The 23,172-nt window shown below is 39.1% G+C and overlaps 1 protein-coding gene across 2 annotated transcripts in view; it reads left to right on the plus strand.

Annotated features, from left to right (window-relative positions):
• NCKAP5 (NCK associated protein 5) overlaps window positions 1–23,172 on the plus strand; it is a 612,885-nt gene that overhangs the window by 180,184 nt on the left and 409,529 nt on the right. The window contains exon 1 of one of the 2 annotated variants that reach the window (XM_063288716.1): window positions 1,064–1,301. The exons of the other annotated variant lie outside the window; for it this stretch is intronic. The gene's annotated coding sequence lies outside the window, so the exon portion shown is untranslated. Of the gene's footprint in view, window positions 1–1,063; window positions 1,302–23,172 lie in introns of those variants that run through there. 2 annotated transcript variants of the gene reach the window in all.

Below are 23,172 nucleotides of genomic sequence, written 5' to 3' on the forward strand. Positions count from 1 at the left end.
TGTGACATTATGCCTTATGACTGCGTTGCTTAGCGATGGAGTTGCTGGTCCCAATTACCATTGGTAAGTGAAGATTACCTGTATATGCATATTTGAGCATAACTTTAATTTAATCCAATGGAATGTCTAGATAAAGAAAGGGTCACTAAATATGGAGTAAAGGTTATGTTTTGTGGAACTTATTTATATAGTACAGATGGACTCATGTTTCAGGTCTTTCCTGTCAGGCCAGTTGGCTTCAACATTTTTAGTATTTTGAAATTCTAGGCTTCAAAGTTATTCCTACTTGCAACCAAAGCTTTCTTTTGTACACTTGCTGCTCTTCTTATAGTGTTAATTTACCATGCCATGTGATTAAAAAAACAAACAAAAACAATGCATTTTGGGACTTCCACTTGCTCCTGAGAGGGAGAAAAAGCTTGGTATAATTATACCAGCTTGGGTTCTGCAGAGCAAAGGAACACTGTAATTGTATTTTGTCATTAGAAAGTGGTGTTTTGCCAAAGTCTAGAGGCAGAGGAAGCTCTTGCTCTGTCTGTTAAGATTAACTTGACTGCTAGGGGGTGGGGGAGGGGGGAACCAGAGAATCCTTAGTTTCTCCTGATCCTACTTGACTCTTCCTCCCTAGACACCCTAGTTCCAAAACACAATAGCAGTTTTCCTCAGATAGCCTCCCCCTTCCTCCCTACGACCTCCCTAGCCCCTGCTTGCAGGCACACCTTTGTCAGAGCCATTCAGTTGAGACTGATTATGATTGCAGCAGATGGGCAGGACTTGACAACTCCGATCCTAAGCAGTGTCCTCCGGTCTGGGGGAATTAACAGGCCCCAACCGCAAGGCCAGCTCGACCCCGGAATAGCGGGGCACCGAGCTGCTGCGGGAGCCCGTCACCTGGCGTCCCCTCGGGGAGCTGTGGCTGCTCCGCGTTGCCTCGCCTCAGCTCCCCTCCCCTCAGCAAAGGCCACCTTCCCAGCCCGCCGCCTGGTCGGCCCTCCCCGAGCACATGCGGAGCGGCGGCCCTGCCGCAGCCCGACAGGGAGCGCCAGCAAGAGACAGCCCGGCGGCAGCATAACAAAGCGGAAGAAGCAGCAGCGGCGGCAACAGCGTCCCGGACGGGGGCCACGGCAGCGCCCGCTAATGCTCGGAGACCCCCCTGCCGCGCAGCGGCCATGCGAAGTTTAGAAACTCGGGGGTTGCTTTTGATGCCGCCGTCGGGCTCCTCGGCTGCTCCCGCGGGCCCCCTGGGATCATAAAGGCCCCGCCCCTGCCCGGCGCCTGCAAAATGCCACTCCGCAGACCAGGTAAGAAAGCAATGCCGCCGGGCCCTCCCTCCCTCTCTGGCCGCCCCTCTTGAGCTCTCCGTTTACTCCCCTCACCTGCTCGCCTGCCTGTTTTCTCCTCCTGCTCTGGGGTGGACCCCGCCCTCTAGCGTGTCCCCCCCTCGGCCGCAGCGTCTCCTCCCCTTCTCTCCTGGTTTAAGGCAAGGTAAAGGAGCGCTGGAGGGGGGGCGTCTGGGGTCGATGTGCTTGTGTGATAGAAAGCAAGATGGAGAAGCGGCTGACCCGGGCATGCCCGCCCGCTCGCGAACATCGCCGCGGCTTGAGCGCGGACATTCCGGCGGTCCGTAAGCCGCGGACAAGTGCACGAGGCCAAGGTGTGCGTCCATCAGCGTGCGTGGGCTCGAGCCTGTGTGCAAACTTGATACACTTGCGAAGCTGGTCCTGTATACACTAAGCGCGGTTCCACTGGCAGGTTGATGCTTTCTTAGTGGATCTATTTAAAAAAAAAAGGGGGGGGCGATGGAGGTTTCACGGTTCTGTGGAGAGACACATCGTACCTATCGCTCTGGGTTTGAATGTTCATGATTCCCGGGAATTCGTTTGTTTGACACGTTCATTCAGCGAGCGATTCGTATTTGTCTAAGGAGTAAGATGCGTGCCATGGTGGAACGTACCGGTACAGGCCCGTATTTCTGAACTCGCAGGCAGGGATATACAGCGGCGTCCCTCTCTTAAGTTTTGAACACCATATGCACGACTTGCTTGGCGCTGATTAAGGCGAGCATAATCCGAGGGAGTGGTAATGGCTAGTTTAGAGCACTTGGGGAATGGGAATTAAGAGGTGGCCTCGTTGAGTTACGGGTGGGCAGGTTGGTTTTGTCTAAGATACTGGCTGTTGTCGCTTGAACTTCTCACTGCTGGTATCGTGGCATTGCGGTTTCTGTAACCCATCCCCCCGGCCCCCGTCTTCTCCCCTTTGATTTCCTTTCATCCAACTCCTGCTGCTGCGTGGTCATGGGATCAGTGCTCCGATTGTTGGGCCTTTCTTTCCCTTCAGCTTCTATTTCTGTTTTCATCTCTTCCCGCTGCTCTCAGAGCCGGTTCCCTTGCCTTCGCTCGCTCGTGTTCTTGTTCTTTCTGCTGTCCCTGTCCTGCTGTTTGGAAACTCTTTCCTTTTGCTGCTGCTGCTGCTACTGCTGGAAAGGGGAGCTGTACAATTGTGTGCCTGTTGCTACTGGCAACTGCATATACAGAATTGTTATGCATCCATAAGCAGCTTAATTCTGATTGATGGCAGAAAAATATGATCATTTTAGGATGACTGAGCTGGGGTATTTCTGCTTTCCACGTTTGTGTGTGTGTGTGTGTGTGTGTGTGTGTATTGTCTCATGATTCAAGTTTTTAATCTAGAGGGTGAATCCCAGAAGCTGCTTCGTTGTGATCTGGGTGGCTTATCTAAGCCTTTGATAGGGTTCCAGCAGACCTTTATTTGGCTCTTCATTATCTATACTTCTGTTGGTTTAGATAACTGAAGCTTTTCAGTGTAATTTACTTCTGTGCTTGAGTGTTGAAACTGACCTGACTTACTGACCCAGAAGGATTTCTTGAATGCTGTCCGGAAGCAATATGTAGTGAGACCCATTCAGAACTGATAGTAGAAATATTAATTTTTTTTTATTTTCACACTCTCTTTACTTGTTGGTTACTTCTGATATTTGTACCAGAACTAGAAGGGATGGGGTATGAAAGAGGAGAATTTGTGTGGGTATTTGGGTTAATGATAATACTGTCCCACTGGAACTTTTCCTCCCTCCCTCCCTCCCATCCCATCCCATCCCATCCCATCCCATCCCATCTCATATACATGACTTTTTTAATTTGCCTTTACCTTCCTTTTCATGTTATTGGCTAGCACTCCCTGTACCCCCATTTATATAAAGCTGGGTTATATTTCAGAAATAGTTAAAAACTATATGTTAGTTACTCTTATACCAAACTTACATTCCCTAGCTTTATGAATTTAAGCCAGGCTAAGCAAATCATGCTATGTGATTGTGGGGTGAAGATCAGGCTTTACAGACATTCATGACTCTGCAGCTGTAACTTTACATGATACTGCATTTTAAGCTTACATGCTTAAAATTTCCTGACAGGCAACTTTGTACAATTGCTGAATATATATGTGAATATTTATGCATTACATGATTTGAAGCCACTGTAAATTTAATATTAAGGAAGTACTGTATAAATGAAAGAAAGAACAACAACTGTTTAATAACAGTTTCAGCATTTTTAGGATAGTTTGTGGGGGAAACACATGGCTAATGATACCATGTTTGAACGGGGTGGTTATTTCTTCCAGCAAGTATGCTTACGCATAAATCATGGTAATATCTGTAATGAAACTGTAGATTAATTATATATGATTAAAGTGCTGAGTGTGTGTCAATATAGTACATGTGCCTCCTAGCTGGTGGGATGTGGGCAACAGCATGTTGGCTTTCAAAGTACTCTTTAGAGTAGAATTTGCATAAAACAGCATGGGTGTGCTGGGGATAAAACTGCTTTGGTTGTATTATGGCATCCTGACCAAAATGTGCCAGATGTGGCTGGTACAGTCCTTACCTTTAGCAAATAATGCTGCAGATGGCTCTGGTATGGCTAAAGTTTAAAAAAAACAGTGTTCTGTGAAAGCATGGCCTTTAATAATCTGTGGGTTTATCTGGTAACATTCATGGCTTATGGAAGAATGTGACTTGGAATATAAGAAGAATAAATAGTAATGGGCATGAATTAATGAACAGGATGTGTATCTGTGAAACTAAGAGAAATGGGAAGGATGTAATAGGTATGAGTAAAAGTAGTTTGATATTGTGGGGTAGAATTAGTACATTCAGGGAAGTGGAGGCATAGATTAATTATGAAAGCTAAAATATGTTATTATTATATTTTTATCCTGCTATACCTCTTTGTCTCTCTCAAGGTGATGAACATACCTAATACTCCTGACTCCTGTTTTCCTCACAATAACAACCCTGTGAGGTGGGTTGGGCTGAGAGAGAGGGGCTAGCCCAAAGTCACCCAGCTGGCTTTCATGCCTCGGGCAGGACTAGAATTCCTAGTCTCCTGGTTTCTAGGCCAGCACCTTAGCCGCTACACCAAACTGGCTCAGAAAAGTAAGAATATCTGTTGTTATGAATTCATATGAAAGTAGGAATCCATAGATTTATGACAGTTGCATGTTATGTTCCAGGAAATTGTGAAAATGAGAAGAAACAGAGATGAAGTTGTGCAGCACTCTGAAAACCATCCAAGGGATTATGCTAGATGAGATGAATGGGTTGGAATGCAAAGAAGAGAATGCAGAAAGGGGGATTTGGCCATTTGGAGACCCAAGAATTAATGGGAACAGTGATATATCAGATTAGAAAAAGGTCTGTTTCAAATACATAGATTAAACATAAGCTGCCTAGAATTACTTCTATAATTGAGATGTCAGGCAAGTTTATTAAATAAATAAAATTTTGAAAGATATCAGCATCCATAGCAAATCACAATAACATCAAAATGACAGCTTGTATATGGTGATGTCATCACACACATTTCATTATTTGCAGCATAGCTTTGGATGCCCATGTGCAAAGGAATAAATATAACTCTTGAAGTATGATGGATCTGAGTGTTTTCAATGAAAGATTGAGAGAACTGATGAAGAGTACTAGGGTAATGAGAGGTTCTGAATGTGGCAGACTATTTCTTGTTAGTGTCGGAAGTCAGTCTTGGTGAAAAAATGAGCGTGGAAGAAAAAGAAATGAGAGTGAAAGTAGAATGACAAGAAAGAGAAATAGGAATTCTGTATGAAACAGAATTAGAAGATAATTAATCTCCCAACAGAATGAATAGAAAGTGAATGGATGAAAAGAGATTATGGAAACTGCTTTGAACAGAGTGAAAAGTATTATGCTACAGAGTACCACTGAAGTGTGTGAAGTTATGCTGATAGGAAATATGAAAAAGGATGGTTGGTGAAATGATGTGAAAGAGTTAGTGAATAAACAAAAAAATGTATGAGAATATTCGATGCAAACAATAAAGATAAGAGAAACATACTCTATAATGTGTATAATGTCAGCCTTGTTAGGTAAACCAGACAGGAAACATGACCAGATAAGCTAATTCTACTTTATTGTAAAGTTGCATTAACAGAACCTTGCAAGTTTGAAAGTACAATTTCCCACCATCTCCTTTACAGCCCGAGAAACTAGGGAGGGTCCCTTCTGAGCCTCTTGCTCCACCCACTATTGGGCTGTGGGCTATGCTGTCTGTTATCTGACCATTCCCTAAGCAGCATTTCTTCACCCTGTCCCCCAAGGTCTTTCCCACGTTCCATTACAAGAGAGAGAAAAAGGTAATTACAAAGATGGAAGTGAAACTGAGCAAATATTAAAAGTTTAAGATTAAAAGAGGCAGCAAACATGATTAAGGAAGTGGTGGGAAAGGGCTAAACAAGGAGACATCAACAGAATGAATGGAATTAATAATAAAAGTGATTAAATGATATGGGCTGAAACTGAACTGAAGGAATGCTGTAAGGAGTATTTTAGAGCTTTGTAAGGGAATTATAGAGATATTTTGAAGTGTGGAATTGAAACAAATGCTATAAATGTTAGTGTACAATAAAAAGGGATTTGAAATCGAAATCATAAATCTAAGAACGTTGATAAATGCTGAGGCTGCAGTGTGGATGGTGCCAGTGGAGAAATGTTAAGATATAGATGTAGTTTCAAGTGGCTCTACAACTTGATTAATGTGTGTGAAAATTGAATATGTGCCTGACAAGCAAGTGTGAATGCAAAAACTACAGTGGGATTAGTTTGTATTCTTGAAAAGATGTTTGGCAATATACAAGAGGTGACATAAGGAAAATCTGGGAAGTCCAGTGCAATGTTATGTTGGGCGGGATGTGTGCAGACAATATTTTTGCTCTTCAAAAGTCATTGGGAAATCTATGAATATGAGAAAGAAACTTTACTGCACTTTTACTGATTTAGTGAAAGTGTATAATACAGTGAATAGTTTTGAATTATGAAAGTTTGAAATTGAAATATGAAATTGAAAATTGGTTGCTGAAATGTGATGAGAGCTGTATGTGATGGAAATAAAGTGTGCATGAGAATATGTGGAATTCTTATCGAATGGTTCAATATTGGAAGAGAGTAAGACAAGGATGTATGATGTCCCCTTGGTTGTTTAACATATGTATGGGGAAATGTATAAGGAACGTTTGTGGTGATGTTAGAGATATGTTGGTGGGGGACATGTATGTTAAATTTTGAATACAAGCCCCCACAACTTTAATGCGCTGTTGGTTGAGAATCCAAATGATTTGCAGCAAATATTAGATAGATTGCATGATGGTAGTAAGGAGTATGATTTGAAAATCATACAAACCAAGAAGAGATAGGGTTAACGGGTGCTGATGGCTGTGGATTGAATACAAAAAAAAAAAAAGAATCACACTAAGGTGGTTTAATCATGTAGACATGGGGATCCATGGAGGGACAAAGTGAACAAATATGAAATGTATTACAGAGTTGTTGGGAGTCAGGTGGCATATAAATTTAATTTATTAATATTGCTGGTGGCATAGCCAGATGTTTAGACTGGATTTGTCATTTTTATCCATCTTTTGAGTCTTTCCCAAGGACCTGGGATAGGCAGATGTTGTTTGATGGTGTTAAAGGTATCACTGCAGGATGTAAGCTGTTCCAGGTAAAGCTGCCTTTTGCATTCGACTGATGGTGATTTTGTCAGTGCCAATGGTGTTCAAGTGGTGCTCCAGATATTTTGGGAATTGCACCCAAGGCATCTATTACTATTGATACTATCTTTGCTTTCTTTTGCTACAGTCACTCTACTTCTATTTGCAGATATTTGTATTTTGTGATTTTCTCCAATTCTTTCTCTTCTCTTCTGCTGTCTCCAGGTATTGCAATGTCCACTATCCAGACTTTGTTGTCTTTCTTATCAACAGTTGTTAAGGCTGGAGTGTTGTGTGGCAGGGGCTTGTCTGTTCGAATTCTAAAGTCCCGAAGCACTTTAGCTTCTTCATTTTCTATTATTTTGTCTATTTTGTGGTCCCACCAGTTCTTGCTTGTAGGCAAGTGATATTTCTTGCATGTAGTTCAATCCACCATTGTTGCTATTTTGTCATGCTGCTGTTTGTAATCAGTCTCTGTGACTGAAGCTAACTAGGTGGTCCACTGTTTCTTCAGCTTCTTTGCAGAGGCGCCATTTGCTGTCTGTTGCTGCCTTCTCAATTCTGGCTTTTTATGAATTCGTTCTTAAGGCTTTGTCTTGTGTAGCCATAATTAGCCCTTCTGTCACTTTCTTCAACTTTCCTGCTCTTAGCCATTGCCAGGTCTTGTTATTATCTACTTTGCCTGCTAGGTTTTTTATGTACTGGCCATGTAATACTTTGCCTTGCCATATCTGTTTTCTATTCTTCATTTGGTCTTTCTTGTAGGCCAGTTTGGGCACTTTGGTATTCAGTAAGCCTTCATGATGTACTAGTTTCAGTACATCTTCTTCACTGTCCTTCAGATATTTTTCCAATGCCCTTTTTTCTTCTTCAACTGTCTGGTGTACTTGCAACATTCCATGCCTGCCTATGCTTCTTGATAAATAGAGTTTGTCATCGTCACTGCTGGGTGAAGGGCATGATTCATTGTCATTATTTTTCTGGTCTTCCTATCCAGGGTTTCTAGTTCAGCTTGAGTCCAGTCCACTACTCCAGCTGTATTCTAATGACTGGAATTGCCCAGGTGTTAATTGCCTTGGTGGTATTTCATCCACTGAGTTTGGATTTCAAGATCTTCTTCACTCTTCTGATGTATTCACTACTAACCTTCTTCTTGACTTCAGTGTGCTTGATGTTGTCAGCCTGAAGGAATTTGTAGCAATCTTCTTCATCCAAACTCTAGATGTTATTTTCAAAGGGCATTTTGATTCCTTCAGTTTCACTATTTTTTCCCTGTGGATGGTAAGGGTGGCACATTTGTCTGGTCCAAACTCCATTGCAATATCTTGGCTGTATATTTGGACAGTGTTGAGCAGTGATTCTATTTTAAATGGTGTTTTTCCATACAGCTTCAGATTGTCCATGTAAAGGAGGTAGAATAGCTTGGCAGATGTTTTGATGTTTGATAGCCATGGCCTGACTTGTTCAGTCTTGTTGGCAATGCAATGACAAACAGTAGTGGTGATAGTGAGTCTCCTTGAAAGATTCTTCTCTTGATGTTAACCTCTCCCAGTCTATCACCATTGACCAGCAACTATGTCTTCCATTGTGCCATTGATCTTTGCACAAAGCTTCTGATGTTTCTACTGACTCCTGTTATTTCTAGGCACTTGATTATCCAGTCATGTGTCAGGGAGTCAAATGCCTTCTTGTAATAAATCCAAACTACATTCAAGTTTGGTCTTCCTTCTCTTAGAGTTTTCCAAAATCGTTTTGGCAATTAGGAACTGATCTTTTGTCCCTCTGCTGCTTGGGCAGTTTCCTTTCTGCTCAGAGGGGAAGAGCTTGTTTTCAACTAGATGTTGTTGGACTGCATCAGCTACCACATCAATTAGCAATTTGAAAGTTGTTGGTAAGCCAGTAATTGGCCTGTAGTTGCCTGGTGCTGTCCCTTTTGTTGGATCTTTCATAGTCAGGTAGGTTTTGCTAGATATTAACCAGTCTTCAGTTTCACCTCCTTGCAGTAAGTTGTTAAACTGCTTGGCAAACAGTGGGTGCAGACCAGTCAGATGTTACAACCAAAAACCATGCAGTTCATCTTCACCTGCTGCTGCTGCTGCTGCTGCTGCTGCTGATGATTATTGTCATCTTGCAACTCCTGCAGCTTATGTACTTGAGTGAGATATCAGGATGCAAGTACATAAGGGTATACATGTCATGATTTAGGGTCATCGCAGTTTGCTGCAAATGCTGATGCATGTACAGAGAAATGACTGTGTATTGAATTGCAAAAAATACCTATGAAAGAAGAGTGAATTGACTGAGAGGAAGGGAAGACTGGGAAATTCATGGTCAGTTGGAATTGAACACATTCTCAAAAAAGAGAAGGTGAGCAGTTTAAAGAACAAAAGGCAATGTATGAAGCAGTGTATGAATGTGGTAAAAGCAACTGTCATTGCAAGGCCAGAGATACGGATAATATAGTGAATGATTTTAGGGGAAAATAATTGTAGATCAGGTTCTGTTTCTTATATCTTTAATCACTCTGGCTTACTATTCCTTACTCCTTTTCTGTGCTTGGCATAATAATGCTTACCCAAAGGAATAGCTTGATGAGTATGCATGTGTGTTGTGTGTGTGTGTGTGTGTGTTTCTGTGTGCATGTGGGTGGGTGGGTGTAATGTGTATATAAGTAAAAGTGATTTTTACTTATTGATTTTTTGATAGTGATTCTGAAATAGCAAAGTCATGGTGACTTAAATGGTGTTAAATTCTTTCAAGGATTTCCTTTCTTTCTACGAGAATAGTTCAGATTGTTCTTGTTACGCTAGCTCCAGATTCCTAACCTATTATTACGTAATGTTTTCATTACTGTTTCATCTCTTAACTTTAGAAATTCGGTATTGCCACCCTGTTATTTATAGTGCTGTGACAACTCATGGATGAAATGGGTGTATGATGATTCATATTATGGACAGATAACTGAGTTATCCTCCTGCTGAATATTCTAATTTAAATCTTTATTAGTAATATTATAATGGCTATTGCAGTCCTGCCTTCCACAAATGTAACAACTTCATGTGTGTTTGCCAAGCCAAGTGGTTACCACTTTCTGTTTTTTGACAATCTGTGACTCTTATTGCTTGTATGTAAAGTCTCATTTGAATTGAGCTTGACTCCTCATGACTACACGGACAGATCCATACTATCGTTTGACAACAAAATGGGATTGGCTTGCCACTGCCTTCTTAAAGCTTAGAAAAGACTGACAGAGAACTGACTAGTCTGGTTCACTTATGACATTAAGCCATTGTTTACAAACCGTATTGGCTGGATTTGCCCAACATGCTTTACTAAAACCAAGCAGACCACATTATAGTTTAATGTGTTGTGTGAACTAAGGTATAGGAAGTACTGACGTTAGAACAGGAAGGCAAGATGCAGGGCAGGCTAAATCCCTCAGTTTAGACATGATGAAAGGAAAGTGTTAGGATATTGAACCTTGCAGTATTTGAATTTATTGTGGCACTTGGGTTTTGAGGCTGTGGGCACATTTGTAATATGAAAACACAGCTTGAGCACCATCATACAGGGATGTCAGTTGTAAATTGGTTGAAATAAACATTCATTTCACAGAAGGCTAATAAGGCAAAAATATAGCTTTTGGTGAGTACAAGGCAAATATGTATTTTGAGCCTCAAAGCAGAGAACTATTACCCTGAACTGACTTTTTTTCTGGTTCAACAGAACATTCATTTCATAGAAGGCAAGTACCTTAATTTAGAAATTATCTTTATATATATTATTGTAAAATGCATGTGTCACCACACGCACAGTATCCCTCCCTGTATCATCGCCCAAATATGTTCTAGCCCTTGTCCCCGTTTTATTAATTATCTAGAAATTCCCTGAGTTTACTTCTGTTTTTCCTCCCCCCCCCACCCCGCACTGATCTCTTTGCCTGCCTTCCCTTTTTCTTTCCAACAGAATAAAACATTGGAAATAAATTATGTTAAAGTGCTGTTTGTCTGCCTGTCAGCAGAATAACTCTCTAAGAACTGAACAGAACTGGACCAAATTAGGTGTGGGGAAGGAAGCTGGCAAAAGAAAGATGAAGTTTGAAAATGAGCTGGATCTGGCCAGGTGAAAAAAAAATCCAGAAAAATATCCCCACTGTATCTTGCTTATCCCCTATGCTTGCCCAGTACGTATCCCCTATGAGATAAGCAGTCAGGCAATGGCTTGGAATGTTGCTGTCTGTTCTATTTTATACCCTCCTCTTCCTGGTCATGTGACCCGTAGCAGAGTTTGATGCCTACTCTGTGCACACAACTTACCAGTGCACATATACAGAAACACATATAGATGCAATATCAGGCTATTTTAGTGGGAGGTTTCTTCTGTCCAATTGAGTTGGGTTACAAATGGTTCAATCCTGTAAGAGATCCTAAAAGGAATGCTTGTTCAGTTCCATACAATTCCCATACCGGATATGCTTTGGTCCAGCTTTGTCCTTTATTCATGTGGATAACTCTGATGAACTGCTACTCAGAGAACGCTATGCATTGTATAGGCAATTTGAAATCGGTCCAGAATATATCAGTAGAACTACTGATAGGTAGGCAGGGAAACATGTTTGGTTAGTCTTCATCTCTGCTGCTTTACGATTCAATATTTCTGCAGGATGGTGTTGTTTATTACAGGTGTTGGATTTTCATCTGATTTTTAAAATGTTTTTGTTATGGATTGAGAGATAATGATGATAGATAGATAGATAGATAGATAGAGAAAGAAAGTCACCTGTAGAGTCTGAGATATGTTATATGCCGTAACAAGCTGATATAAGATTTTTATATTTTATCTTTCTTTTTAAATGAAAACAGGGTAATGCTTATTTGGGGGCATACAATTTAATAACTGTGCTTTGAGCAGCTACATGACATGTCACATGCTGTTTGTGGCATGAATGTTTCAGGATTACTGCAGCAGGCATTTCTGTTATAATTATTATTGACTGTATTTTGGCAGAGCATCACAGCACCATTGTTTTCATAATTGTGTGGTTGAAGAAAGAAATTGGCCAACAGTATCACAAGATCTGCAGTCATTGCATACTCTGATTGTTTGCCTGAACATAAACTTTCTCCTGCTTAGTTCCCCAGGTCAGTACTTTTAGGAGCAGAGCATGACATTAGGAGGGAGTGCACCCATTCCTCTTTAATTCTGCTTCTCATAACATACTCCACAGCATTGTTAGCCAACCTGATGCATTTCACATGTATTTGACATCAACTCCAATAATTCTAGTCGCGTTTAAAGGAGTTCACGTGCAGCACCTGGAGGACAACATGTTAGGAAAAGTTTTTCTGAACTATATTGTGGGAAATAATCTCATTGCACAAACTATTTGTTGGCCTTCAGTACATAACTGAGGGTCAGGACATCAGCAATGTATCATACTGTAATGCCACATCACATGTTATTAATGCATGTTATGAAGAAGAGACAGTGACTGGAGTGATGGTAGTTTAATGTCCCTTAGTAGTGTTCAGTATGACTGTGCATGCTTTCACAATTATTGGGAGAAACTGCCTCGATTCCACATAAACAACTTTTTGTTCTTCATTAAAAAAAGGCTGTCAGTTTCCAGGCTTCTGAGTGAACTCTGCTAATGGATACACACAAAGAAGCACAGAATTGAAAGGGACCTTAGAGATCATCTGGTCCAAGCCCTTGCTCAGTATAGGATCCACTAGGGAATCTCTGACAGATAACCAACCAGTCCCTCTGAAGACCTAGAGAAAAGGAGAATGTAGCATTTCATATAGCACCCCATTATAGCTTGTTTAGCCTATTATTTAATTCTAAAATCCTATTTGTTAGCTGGTTTATTTAATCATGTATTTTTTTACAGTAAAATATTTTCAGGTATTTTCATTTTGTTCAGTTCACCATCCAATATATTGTACTTGTATAATCTTGTTGAAAGAATAGGACCCCTTTGAATTCAGGTCCAGTGGTTTCATGAAAGTGGAATTACTTTAGAAATTGAACAATAGATTTTTCCATTGACATCTTTCTTTGGTTTAGTGATGGATCATAGACTGAAATTAAATTGAAAATGCTGTTTGGGGGAAGAATTCCTTATAGATGATTTATCAAAGCTTTTTTAAATAGTTTACTGGCGCTGTGTTCCTCTTAAGATGCTAATTTAATTTCTACGGTTTGAGTATTCACAGTATTTTATTTTTTTTCACAGTTCAGTATATAAGTGCTTTCAGTATTTTTATGTATTCAGTTTTGAAGCTTAAGTTAGGTAGTATGCCAGTATCAGATTATTATTTGATGATCCCAGAAACTGATGCTGAAAAAAGAATTACTTTAATGCATTGGAAATATGCATAATGAGGAACAAACTCCATTTATTCTTTGCAGATTTTGTACCCTTCATAAGATTTTCAAGTAAATGAACTGCTGCATTTGGATAATAAAATCATGTATTTGCATTTAGCAGGACTACAAATAAATGATAATGATAAAGAACCATAATCTTTTGGGGCCAGTGCACACATTTAGAATTTGCAAGAACACAGTCTTGCAAAATGACTACCTTGGTGAGGTTGGCTAGTTGATGAAACTTGTTCTCATTACCACCATCATCTCCTAAAGCTTTATACTGTCCTTTCTTCCCTGGGCTGGTGGGCACCTTTCCAAACAAAGCATTAGACTATAGCCATCTACCATTTTATTTTGTTAGAATGTCTCTGGGACCTATTAAGTTGGCAAAAACCCTACTGATTTTTCAGAAAACCATTAAAACTGGGCTCTTTTGTACAGTCTTGGAATAAACTATAATGAGGGGACCCTCCTGCTGTGGATTTGGATGTGGCTATTCTTTGGGATGCTGTTGTTTGTTTTATTTAAATGTTTTTGTTTTTGTGGGATTTAAGCCACTGTAGTAAGTAAATAAATATATAGAAGAACATAAATACATTACTGGAAATAAAGATTATGCTTCAAGCTGATGCCTTGTTTCACAGCTTGCTAGTTTCTCCTTTTTTAAATAAAAAGAATCTAAAAAATCACAACCCAAATTGAATGTAGCAGAAACCATGGCAGGTACAAGGAAAAAAAAATCACTGGGCACATCAATATTCACAGGTGCCATACTCTACTGGCACAGTTTCTTCATTCCTCTGAAACATAAATTTAGTAAGAAAGTGCACTCTGCCTCTTTTCTTCAAGGTATATCTTTTTGTAAACAGGAGAGCCACTGAGGTATAGGAGTGTTGTAAAATGTTGGAATACAGTGGGGAAGATCCTGACCCAGGTTCATCCTCAGTCATGGAAACTCACTGGGTATTTTGAGCCAGTCATAATCTCTCAAGCCAGCCTATCCAACAGGATTGTTGTGGGGATAACACAATGGGAGATTCCCATGTACTTTGCCTTGATCCTGGAGAAATAAATAAGTAAAGATTTCAAATATTTCTACCTTTCCACATATCTATGCGACATTTCTTCCCGTATCCACTTGATGTTTACAGGCAGTCAAATTGTTTAAGAAATTGTAAATGTCAATTTGTTAAAAATAATCTAAGTTCAAAACAATGTCCTTCTTTTAAAGTTTGCCAAGTACAACTCTCAAGGTATCATTTCATATGAAAATAGCGTTGCCTGCTCATATGATGACAGCAGATAACTTTTAAAAACTTGCAGTACTATGTTAATGAGTATGAGGGTTCCATGGGAGTTAACTAATAGCATAGGACATCGTGGGAAATATTTGATATGACACTTCAGTTTGACAGTAGTATACTTAAGATGATTAAACTTTGGGGGAGGAGGGACTTTGGGACAGATTTTTCAGCCAGTATTGCATTTTTAGTTACAATTTTCCCAGAGATATAGGTTAGTAGGTCAGCAATAATTTCAGTGGGTCTTACAGATCACATCTTTAATACAAATATTTTATATTGAATAAAATCTGAACATCTCTTTTTATAAGGCTTGTAACTAATTTTAAAGGAAATAGTTTTCCTTTTAACAGAAGAAAAGCATCTTGCTTGTTTAGCAAAGAAGGAATGAAAATAAATATTGAAGTATTAGAGTGGAGGAAAATCCTCTAAGCCCAGTAGTTGATATAGAATTCAACTCAGAATTCATAAATGAAAAACTGAAGTATAAAACCATGGGTCATTGAATTATCTCCTAAAAATCCCTTTTTAAAAGTCATACATTGCTTTAACTATTCTAACAGAACTGAAGATTCTATAGCAAAGCATTATTGTGATGTGTCAGCTGGATGGGAGACAACTGTCTTGCCCTATTCTTGTCTGTAACAGTGTTGTAATATGCATGAATTAACATGCTTTGGATGCATTCGTTAGTGGATGAATACCCTGTTGACTTACATCCTGCTAAGTGTTGTGAACCAGCCTAAAAGTTGACAACCATTCCATCATCAGAAGCTCTTAATTGTATGAGGAGTGTCTCTTAGCTCTCAAATTTGGACCAAGCTTCTGCCCCTTGTGGGATTGATATGAATGGGCTGACATGAACAACAAATGTTGCTATTCTAGCTGGCTCTGTATAAGGGAAATACTGATTTTCCTGGAATGGTTGCAAAGAGCAAAACCTCTCAATCTGAGAATGATTTTTTAATATGGAGCTATAGGTATTAAGAATTATGCAGATTGTTAATATAGATCAGGACGAAATTTAAGTTGAAAAGAAATATATTGTCAGGGAGTAACACTAAAACCTAACATTGGATGTTCAGACATGTGCTTCTTTTCTCCAAAACAGCTGCAGAGCAGGCTGCTAATATGACTGGAAAAGTAGCAGTGAGGAAGCATTTAATTGATTTTCTCCTCCTCTATCTCTTCCTTTCTCCATTCCCCAAATTGAACCCCCCCCCCCACAATTGCTATTAGCTTCTCTGGAAAAAAAACAGTATATGTGTTTGTTTCTTTGTTTAATTTACTAGATTTTTTAAGGCAGACCAACTCAAAAAACACCAAAAAACAAAAACCACATAATATTAAACATGTACAATATATAAATGTAGAATATAGAATATAGAAATATTGGCAATTTTTTGGTAACAGAATTTAGTAGAAATTTCGTATGGATATAAATATAGATCAAATTGCCTTTTGTTCAACGAATTATTCAGTTGGGTGCTATTGTTTCTTGTTTTTAAAAATGTTAAGCTACAAAATTATCAGAAAGAAAGATTTTACTCCCTAGCCATAGCTATTCAATGAGAAAAGGATGCTGTTCCAGAATTGTTAATTCTTGTTTTAATATGATCAGAGGAAATGAGAAATGTATATATACTTAAAAACAAAAATCAAAATTAGCTCTGTAAATTATAGGTGTCAATATATTACTAATCTTAAAAATATGACAAATATTATTAAAAGCTTCAATATACAGATGAGGTTCCCATGTTTCCACAATAGTGTAACCCAAGGCTAGTTTAAGTGCCAGAATTAGTTGGTTTTGCTGAATAATAATTCTGAATATGTGAAGTAGTAGATTCAGAACATCCTTTTCTCTCAGCAGTTAGAGAATCTAGCCTCTATTAGGCAGAAGTTAAGATACTAACAGGATGAGATTCTGCATTTATTAGAAATTAAGTATTAAGTAACACCTTAAGATGTGTGATGTTTTGAGAATCCAATAATAGGAGGACACATCCAGTTCCTTATTAAAGCATCCATTTCATATTTCTTCCTTTTGTTATGAAGAATCTGAATGTTTTTATCAAAGTGTCTTTCAATCTTTCTTTTACTGTTATGTTTTTCATGTTTTAAATCAGAGTTGCTGGGAGTTGGGCAGCATATAAATTTAATAAATAATAATTTAAAAATGCATTGTTAATTTGTTTGAATGAATTGGGAGCTAATTGGAAGCTAAGCAGGGATGACCCTGGTTCCTGCTTGGATGTGGGCAGCTGAAAATCCCTGGACTGTTGAATAGATTGCAAAGTCAAACAAACACGGAGGAAGAATGACAAACCATTTTTGTAAGGCTGCCGAGAAAACTACATGGATGTAGTAAACAGAACAGAGTTGTCTTTACTTTTTCAACCAGCTATTTTTATTGCTATGCTTTTAATGATTGAAGAAACCACAACTGGCAAATTACTTTCATCTTACACTGTGTTCCCTCCCTTATGATAGAGGCTTTGCTTAAAATAATTCCCTATGAGGCTTTTTGCCACACAGGGTTTCTCATTCCTGGGGCCCTCCTGATAAATTTGATAACAACTCCCTTTGTCTTTCAGACTATATTAGGGTTAAATTCAAACATTTTTATGTTTACTCAGGCATTTTGATTTTATTAGGCAATGTTTTTGGTTTTAAATTGTGTCTTATGTTTTTATCTTGAATTGTTTTATTTTATAGTTAATAATTTTTTTAATGCTTCTCAAATCTTTCCAGAAATCCAAGATTATGAATATTAATACAGATAGTCCTCACTTACCTACTGCAGTTGGGACCAGCAACTCCGCAGCTCAGTGACGCAGTCATAAAGTGAAATGTTACATGACCGTGCCTGACATACAACATTAGTTCATCAGTTCCAGCTGTGGTTGTTAAGTGAATCACTGTGGATCGTTAAGTGCAACATCACATAACCATGACTTGCGTCTTCCCACCGGCTTCCCCATTGACTTTGCTTGTCAGAAGCCAGCTGTGAAGGTTGCAAATGGTGATCATGTGACTGCTGGACATTGTGATGTTGTAAAGGTGCGCTGGTTGCCAATGGCCTGAATGGCGATCACATGAACATGGGGATGTGATGGCCACAACTTTGAGGACTGTTTGTAAGTCTCCTTTTCCAGCACCATCTTAACTTTGAATGGTCACTGAATGAGTGATCAGTAAGTGAGGACTAACTGCATAGCATATTTTGAATATATGGTTCAAATCAAGTTTTTGGTTCAAATGTTGCAGAAGTTTAGATTGCCTATAGAATTTATTTCTGGTATTATAATTTATTATCTTAATACTGCTGCTCATATAATTACCAATATAATTATTTCACCAGCAACTGAAATGCAGTATTAATTTGTTGAGGGTGTCCCTTATCTCCTTTAATTTTCACTTTGTTGTTGGAATCCCTGCCATGCCTAATGACAAACTTGTGAAACCAAAGGATTTTTTTTAGTTGAATTGAAATATATGATATTATACATAGATGATACTTTTTTTTCTTTAATGATTATCAGTAGTCTTTATCTAAATTTGTGGAAGTGGTTCAGTTATATGGTGAATATTTTGGGTATACTATAAATTGGAATAAGTCAGATATGCCATTTGGTGATAAGTTTCCAAAAGTTGTAACGGGGGAAAAAGTTTTATATATTGTCCAGAGGCTATTAAATACCTAGGGATTACTGTTAAAGTAAGCTGTTAAATATCTAGGGATTACTCTCCCCCGGAAAATATCCAGTTTAGTGGATTAGAAGATTTCAAAATATATCCTCCAGTTAAAAGAGGATATTAAGAGGTAGATAAAAATATCTTTAAGTTTGTTGGGACTAGTTAATGTTGTAAAAATGAATTTTGCATATATGTTGAGAGCAGTGTATGTTGGTTCCATTTAAATATTTTAAACAGATTGGTAAATTAATTACTAATTTTATATAGAAGAAACAAGGACCATCCTTGCTTTCTTGTTAAAGTTATGCCTTTCTTATAATGATCATATCTTTTAATTTTGTTTTAGTTTTGTTTGTTTAAAACAAGAAAAAAAAACAAGTTGTTTTCTAGGGTTTTTTGCTTGCTTGTTTTTGGTTTGTTTTAGTATAAGATTTTTCTTTTTTTCTCACTATCTGGTTGTTTTTATATAAATAAAAATGTTTGCTTTTAAAAACATTTAAAAATAGTAATAATGTCTGCCCTTCTCCACTTGAGACTGGTGTTCAATGTGGGCATTGTCCTGGACTCACAGCTCCTGCTTGAAGAGCAGGTGGCAGTAGTGTCCAAGAAAGCCTTCACACAGATTCAACTAGTGCACCATTTACACCTGATCCTGGACTGAGAGGCCTTTCAGACAATCATGCATATCTAGTCACTGCACAAATGGACTATTGCAAGGCCTTCTGCATGGGGCTGCCCTTGAGGACCATTCAGAAGCTGCAGCTGGTCCAGAATGTGGCGGTGCTGGCAGTAGTGGGCATGCCATGGTAAACCTATGTGACACCACCATTTGGCTTCCAGGCACAATGTAAGCCACTGGTTGCCACCGTAAAGCCTTTCAGGGCCAAGGGCCTGACCCTCTGAGAGACTGCCATCTTGTAGTGTTTCTGCCTGCCTGGTGAGATCTGGCCAAGTGGATGGGCTTCATGTCCCTTCAATAAAACAACATCATCTGTTGGGACCTAGGAAGCATGTCTTCTCTATCATGGTGCCTACCCTCATGAACAGCATCCCCCCAGATAACCATATGGCTCCTACCCTGATGATAATTCAAAAAGTCATTGAGAAATTTGCTGTTCTCCCAACCTGTAAGGCAGGGTGGTGCTTGAGCACCTGTAGGAGGGTTGTTGTTGTTGTTGTTTTGGTTATAGTTCTTACTTTTTGTAAATGTAAGCTGCCCAGAGTCAGGTGGCTTGTAAATGGTATTAAGGAAGGAGGGGAGGGGAGGGAAGAGGAGGGGAGGGAAGGGAAGGGGCTGTACTAGTCATGAAAGAACATTTCAATAAATATGTGCAAACTTAGACAATTTGTAGCCCTTTTCATATATTTGGCATGTGTGAGTTGATGCCATGGGGCTTCTTGAAAAATTGAGCTGGTTCAGTTTTCCTGCTGAAGAGTTAATATATTTTTCCAGTGTTTCATCTGAAACTTTAGGATGGGCTGTTTCCCTTGTCAAGCTTTAATGTTGCAGTTAAAAATAAAAGTAGAGATAAGGGAAAAACGAATGATTGACATAATTGATGTGAGATTCTTCAAATACTCTAAAGTACTTTATAAATGTTAAATGTTATTATTCTGCAAATAGAACAAATCTTCTAAAATCCTGTGGCAGGTTTTCCTAACAGCTCATGCACAAACAATCCCCCTTCCCCAAGTGTGCTTTAAAGCAGTTTATGAAAACAAGCCTTTTTTCTATTGTAAGAATCAAAAGGCCATTTCATTTACAATATGGAGAGCTTGAGATCATCCAGATATTATTGGAACACACCCTCCAACATCCAGGCTGGGGCTGATGGCATTTGGATGGCTGCAGATTCCCCATCCTGATTTACTGATTTGTAAATGTAGCATATTACAGCCCTTTGAGAAGAGCAGTTCCTTATAGAATAATAATAATGATAATAATGATGATGATAATGATGATAATAATTTACTTAGAGGGAGCCCTGTCCAAAGTGTAGGAATGATCAGATGGATCAGCCCTTTTCAGGCAAGGGAGGAAATCTAATAATACCATTTAAAATATTTTGTGATTCTCCATATTCTGATTTTCTATGACATTGATTTCTGTGGATCCCATTCCCAGAGATGACAGTTAAACTGACACAGGATGTAGTGAGAAGAAATGGGGTGTGGGCAGGGATGTCCAAAGTCACAGTCACTGTCTTCAAAATGGCAAATGCAACCAGGTGATCAAAGCCCCACCCCTTTGTAATATGTGTCACACACTGCATGCATTAAAAAGGGCTGGTGTATCAGTTGCCTGGTTGCACCCACCATTTTGTAGTCAGTGACCATCACTGTGGATGTCTGTGGGTCTGGAAGCATGTTCAGATGAACATTCCACCTCAGATCTTACAACAGGCTGCTTGCACAGTACTACTTGTGAACTTATAATAGAGCTTTGAATGCAGGACTCATCTTCTAACTACGGAATACACTTGGACTGGTGGGTCTTAACAAGATAATCAGCAAAACAAAGCAACGTCAGTACCATTTTGTTTCAACAACAAAAAATGTAACAACATAAAATTACACTAAGATAGTTGATTTTCTGCTCCCCTTGAGTCTTAACCTCAGACCTGGACAGATCTATCTTGAAATGCTTCCGAAGGATTTTCTTTCGTGGTCTTTTGCAAATCTGTATGGGGAATACTTCCTGAGTGGGGTTCCATTGAGAACACCCCTTTTTTCAACTTTGTGCTTTGAATGTGATGCTTCTGTTGTTGTTTTAAGAGATTACTATCACTAACAGTAAAGAAAGCACAATTATTTATGAGGTTGGTTAGATACTAGCTTCTCCTAACCCTAACCACATAGATTTCCTCCAATGATGAAGTGTCCCTAACCTGTTCTTTCAAGTCTCCCAACAGTACACTCATTGCCATTCTGAGTCCATTCACCTTGCTGCTGGTCCTCCTCTTCTCTTTCCTTCCATCTTTCTCAGTATTAGAGCCTTTTCCAGAGAGCTAGGTCTTCACATAATGGGTCCAAAGTAGGATAATTGGAGCCTGGTCATTTGGCCTTGAGTGAGAACTCTGGGTTGATTTGTTCGATGATCCATTCCAGGTTGACTGCTGGTTTTTATACCTCAGTAGAGAGAATGAAAATAATTTAATTTTTATCCATGTCTAGAAAGATTTCCCCCCCCCCCCATTTTGTCTCCATTTAGTTAGGGCTCTTTTCTGGTGAAATAGGTTTACATTTTAGAAGTTTGACAAATGAAGGTGTTGTAGCTAATGACTCTGAAGAACCCTGGATGAACAGTTATCCCCTGTTGCTAGGGAGACTAGAAGCTCTGTAACTGGCAGAATACAACAGAAACATGCATTGTTTACAAGTCCATTCACATGTTCAAAATCTCACTGGCCGTAAACAATAATACAGCTTTTTATTGAAAGGATATAATGTATATCACAGCATAAGCAGTGTTTTTAAAATTCCTTCTTTTGACATAACCAAGGGTATTTGAGAACAATGATCCGTATTTCAGTGGTTGGCACAATACTTTACAATTATTTTCAACTGAGTTTCAGGTTAATACCTTCAGGGCCACGGAAGCATATTCAAATATGTTTTTCCATTTAATATTCATTTCTATAATATACATATGACCCTTGGGGTATCTGCAGAAATATTTTAATCACTGCTAAACTGGGATGGAATGAGTTAAATTGATTTTCCAGTTCTGCCATAATACCAATCTATCTCTCCCCCCATCAGCAATTATTATCTGTATTTTTTAAAAGCAGTGAACATGTGCACTGAACATCTGACTAGTTTTGCTCAGAGGTAACAGCTGAGCCACTGAAAAAGCATACTGTTTTTTGTTATTGTTCCAGACCATTATAAATCTAGTATTGTTACTTCCTTGATATAGGACAAACCTAGGTTTAATCTGGATATTTTATGATGACAGCTTGCCCACACACATGGCCCCCTTCTCATTGTATATTCAGAGCATGGTGTTTTTTTCCCACACCACTAAAATAACTTAAAAAGCCTTGAGCCATGTGGGAGGAGGCAATGCAATGGCTTCTTTTTATGCTAGCATTGCCCCATTTTTTGGGAAATCAGGGCAGGGAGGAATTATGCTCTGGACATACTTGTCACATGTGATCTGATGTTTGTAATGTGGGCTCAGCAGCTTCTGTGCTATGGATCGAAAAGTGTCTTCCCTGTCCAAGACCAGCACTCTGTCCATTAAAGTATAGTGATTCTCACATTGGTATATAACAACTCAATTATCCCTCTTTTTAAAATTTGTGGTTTTATTTATTATGTGCCATCAACATGGTTTTTTCCCTAGAATTCTGATGTTAAGAATCCTTTTTCTGTTTTATCCCTCCCAGTAATGTCTTCCTTTTTTCCCAAGTACAATAACCCGATGGGAGCTTGTTACAGGCTGGATAGTTGACTGTAATTGGCTTTGGCTGGTGCACCAGTTATGACTTTACCTTGATCAAGATGCCCTCATGGCAGTTACGTATGCCTTGATCACTACTCAGTTAGGCTACTGTAATAGACTGCATGGGATTTCATTTGGAGGTAACTCAGAAGCTGCAACTGGTACAGAACGCCATATCAAGATTGTTGATGAATTTACTCCATCAGTAGAGAATAACACTGGTTTTGAAATTGCTGCATTGCTTACCAGTAGACTTCTGGATCCAATTGAAAGTTCTGATGATCACCTTTAAAGTCATTCAAGGTGTGG

The sequence above is a fragment of the Candoia aspera genome, chromosome 1 (genome assembly GCF_035149785.1).
Source record: "Candoia aspera isolate rCanAsp1 chromosome 1, rCanAsp1.hap2, whole genome shotgun sequence".
Lineage (NCBI taxonomy): Eukaryota > Metazoa > Chordata > Lepidosauria > Squamata > Boidae > Candoia > Candoia aspera.